Here is a 4,856-nt window from a genome sequence, read left to right on the forward strand (position 1 = left end):
GTTGTGAGGCTAAAATAAAATAATGCAAACCAAAATGGTTTATAAATTGTTACGTTTTATACAAAGGTAAACAGTGGCTGTTTTTATGAGGAAAAAATATTAAGTCATTGGAATTCTCATAATCAAACTAACTACTAGATTCCAAGGTATACATTGCCTTTGGAATACAGACAAATTTTGCTTATCCATAATTATGGAGGCTTTCCATAATCATCTCTGGGGTCCAGTGGAAAGATAAAATATAGAAACGAACCAGGTCATCTTTTTCTCTACCTTTTTAAGGTAGAGTTTTTTAGCAATAAATAATCACTTGAAAAAACAATGGGAATTCTTGCTTCAGACACAAGTAAAGTATTTCTAGTAGCAAAGACTAGAGATGAAATGTCTAATAGAATAAATTATCTAGGGCAATAGGATGCAGAAGTTTTATTGCTAATGGTCAGAAAAACTGTGATCATACAAATAGAGAAAAACTTCAAATAAACAGAAATTTCCATCAGCCAGAAATTATTCTGCTTCATGCTGTATCTATGCAAAGATATAATAATAACAGATAGAATGACAGACAATAGTCTGGGTCTCATGTGCTCCTCATTCTAGGTTCCTGTATCTGCTATAGACCTGAAACAACTGCATGTCCTTCAAGAATTTTTTCCTGGTGCCAAAAATTTTATTTTCTCTCATTTCTGAAACACAGGAGCATTTATTTCCCCCTCTCCAATAATTTCTATGAAATTCTATTTTTTTAAGTATCATTGACTCAACCAACTTTTATTACACACCTTCTGTTACGTTCTAGGTACCATGCTTAAATATACAAAAGACGTAGAGCCCAGGAGAAGGGAAAGGCATCCGCACATTCATTCAATCAATATTAGAGGTACACTGATAAATGCATAGTTTCTGGTGGAAGAGTAAGATCAATTCTACCTGGAGTAGTAAGAGATCATAAGATGTGATGCACCATGAGGTGCCTTGAAAGTTGAGCATTAGCCAAGAGGATTGGTATAGGGGTAGAGCATTTCTGGAAGAAAACATCAACATTAGCACCGGCATTGAATGAGAAACATTTATGTGCAATCAGAAACTGCAAGCAAGTGGATAGGACTGAAGAAAGAGAGGAGGCTGGAAATAGGGCTTGGGGCATATGATGGTGTACTTTGAATGGCATGCTCAAGCATTAGGTCGAATATTCATGTAAACAATGAGACACCCAATGGAATTAAACAGAAGATTTGATTTGTGTAATGAACAGGTCAACCTATGACAGATAGAGGAAAGAAAGAGCAAAAATGTGTATGTATGTGTGTGTGTGAGAGAGAGAGAGAGACAAAGATACCAGTTACAACAGAAGCTATTAGAATAGGGAGGCAAGAGATGATCATACCTGTATTTAAGAATTGTTAAACAGAATCTCCAGAGCTAAATGACTGCCTAGATTGAGTATAGAGATGTGTAAGAGAGAGGAAAAACACCAAGAGAACTCCTGAATCTCTGGTGAAGGGCCTGATTGGATCTCGATGATAGTCATCATAGACCAAAAAAAAAAGCAGATAAAAGAGCAGACATTCCATCTGACTGAGCAGATTTGAGGTGCTATGAAGCACCTAAATGGAGCTATTTCCTATGCAGCTGGGTATACAAGTCTGAAGGAATCTGGGCTGAGAAAACAGATTTGGGAGACATCCATATTTGGCTGAATTCCAAGCTATAGTAGAAGGGTCGGGCTGGCAACTGACAGGGAAAATAAATGCCAAGACAGAGCCCTATATAATGTATCAAAACAAAAAAGAAGACCCAGCAAAGGAGTCTACAAACAACATCAGAGAGAGAAGAATCCATCAAAAGAGATATTTAAGCCATAGAAAGGAATGAATCAAGAAGAGTAGCCAATGGTATCAAGCCCATTTGAGAGAAGGGATAAACACCGAATCTGGCGATTACAAAGCCACCTGAAGGCATTTTTATAAAGATGTTTCAGTGGAGGCAAAGCCCAACTGCAGATGAGTACAAATGTAATGGGTGTTCAGGAAATGAAGACAATGGTTTGGTGAAGCATCTTGTATATAAAGGCAAGGAGTAAGATAGCCTGGTGTCTCAGAGAGAACAAAATGTCAAATAAGGGATCTTTCAAGAGGGATTTGTGATTGTTCATAGTCTGCAAATAAGGAGCCAGCTAACAGAGAGTGTTTAAATAAAGGAGAAAAATGTAAGAACTTGTGTCAAAAAATATTCCAAGGCAATCAAATTTAAAAGTAGAACTTGTAGCCTTGAATAGGGTCACTACCTTATTTCCACAATTAGACTTCAAGATTTGGGAATCAGTCAACTCTTGACCTTCATGTACCAGGAACATTTCTTTTTTTTTTTTAAAGATTTTATTTATTTATTTGACAGAGAGAGAGAGAATGAGCACAAGCAGGGGGAGTGGCAGGCAGAGGCAGAGAGAGAAGCAGGCTCCCCACAGAGAAGGGGGAACCCAATGCAGGGCTCGATCCCAGGACTCCGGGACCATGACCTGAGCCGAAGGCAGTCGCCCAACCAACTGAGCCACCCAGGCACCCAACCAGGAACATTTCTTAGCCCATTTTGTGTATTCAGAAAATATTCAAAGCAAATTTGACATTTGATGAGAATAATACTCAAAAATAAGTATAAATGAGACTGAGGTATTTAAATCAATAAAGAGAATTTTTTTTTATGTTTCCTGTTACTTTATCAAATGGGATAGGGAAACCTATCTACAATTTTTAGAACGCCTCCATTCTCAAATCAATTTCTCCAGTGATCGCTCCATTGTAATTAATAGAGCCACAGCAGCTTTGTGATTGTAAAGTTTGTCTGCAGATGAAATTGCACCATTGGCCAAATATGTGGACCTCCTTGGAGAAAAATTCCACATGCCTGAAGGTATCTGTTTGAGTAGAAGGCCATACACCAGCACATACCCAGCTACGCTTTCATTGTCATTTACGTTTGGAAATAGGGTTGTCCTTTCATTCATTTTCAAATGTTTTTTGTTGTTGTTTTGTTTTGTTTATTTAATTTAGAGAGAGAACGAGAGAGAGAGAGCACAAGCAGGGGGAGCAGCAGAGGGAAAGAGAGAAGAAGGCTCCCCGCTGAGCTGGGAACCCGATGCCAGGCTCCATCCCAGGACCCTGAGATCATGAACCTAGCTGAAGGCAGACACTTCACCAAATGAGCCGCCCAGGCACCCCTCACTTTGGAATGTTGCAGAGGAATAATATTTGCTCCTATGTTGGCATTGTGAAATGTGTGATGCTTGAATGGAAGAAAAGAATAAAAGCTGACTTGTCACTAGGGGAACTTATGTCAGTGTTTTCTAGTCTTTCTTCCCATGCTTCAATAAATTACTGGGTTAGCTCCTTACGTGCACACAATGGCTTATTTCCTCTCCCTGGAAGTAACATTACCTAGGGAAGGAATCTGGATGGAAATGTGACAGGATGGGATGAAGTGGGTGTTATGCAAATTTGGAAATCCCAGAAGCAAGTTACCAGAGGAAACAAAGCAGGTGACTGAGATGCCATGGGAAGGCATCTGGGCTTTGAGAGGAGTCAGCATTTTGCAGAAATCTCAAGTGCAAATAAATTTCTGTTCCTTTACCAAGATTAACTACAGAGTAGGAACCCAATGGGAGTCACAAGACTGTTATTTAGCATTTGTTTGGCATTGACCACCATGTGGCCTGGGTCAAAGACTCTTTTATGTCTATACAGTTAACTGATGTAGAACAAAAACATACAAAGAGATTATATATCCATGTCTTTATTAGCAGCCTAAATTTATAGCACTTTACTTAAATTATAAACTATTTAAAGTTCCAAAATACTCATAGCAACAATTTATTTCCCCTGGGGGTGCCTGGGTGGCTCAGTTGGTTGAACCTCTGACTCTTGATTTCAGCTCAGGTCATAATCTCAGGGTCATGGGACAGAGCCCTGACTGGGCTCCACGCTCAGCGTAAAGTCTGCTTGTCCCTCTCCCTCTGGTCCTCCTCCTGCTTTTGCTCTCTCTCCCTCTAAAATAAATAAATAAATAAATAAATAAATAAATAAATAAATAATAATCTTTAAAAAATACACACACACATACAGATTCCCTCTGGACTTATATACTCCCATGGACTAAACTGTGCCCCCCCCAAAATTCACATTTTTTGTGTGAAAGCCCTAACTCCCAACATGACTGTATTTGGAGATAGGGCCTTTAATTAGCAATAATCATGCCTCGGATAAACCTCATTGGTTACAATACTGCCACTGCGCAAAGCTGAGATAGGGCCTTTAAGGGAGTAATTACAGTTAGATGAGCTCATAAGGGTAGGACCCCAATCCAATAGGATTAACAACCTTATAAGAAAAGGAACAGACACCAAACCCCTCCCCTCATTTACTTGCTTGCGTACATGCAGGCTTTCTCTTTCTACACAAGCACAGAACAAAGGCCGAGGACACAGAGAAGGTGGCTGTCTACAAACCAGGAAGAGGGGACTCACCAGAAACTAAACTTTCCAGCACCTTGATCTTAGACTTCTTGCCTCCAGAGCTGTGAGAAAATAATTTTTTGTTGTTTAAGCCATCCAGCCTGTGGTAACCTGTGATGGTAGCCCAAGCAGACTAAGACAAATACCATCCCAAGATGCCATCTAATCAAGTTAGACATTGGTTCATGATTTATAAGTCAATCATCTTAGCATATGTTAAAAGGCCATTCACGAACTAGACCCACTCTTTCTAGTTTCCTAGCTTCATCTCCCACAGTTGCTTATCTATTCTATAACCTTTGACCCAATAATACCAAATTGCTTACTTACATAATAAAGTGTTCCATGT

General features: G+C 39.3%; 1 pseudogene; it reads right to left on the reverse strand.

Annotated features, from left to right (window-relative positions):
- Positions 1-4,079: 4,079 nt before the first annotated feature.
- On the reverse strand, positions 4,080-4,295 carry LOC118008371 (annotated as a pseudogene).
- Positions 4,296-4,856: the final 561 nt, after the last annotated feature.

This window comes from Mirounga leonina, unplaced genomic scaffold, assembly GCF_011800145.1.
Source record: "Mirounga leonina isolate KUSES-001 unplaced genomic scaffold, KU_Mleo_1.0 Mir_125, whole genome shotgun sequence".
In the NCBI taxonomy this organism is placed as follows: domain Eukaryota; kingdom Metazoa; phylum Chordata; class Mammalia; order Carnivora; family Phocidae; genus Mirounga; species Mirounga leonina.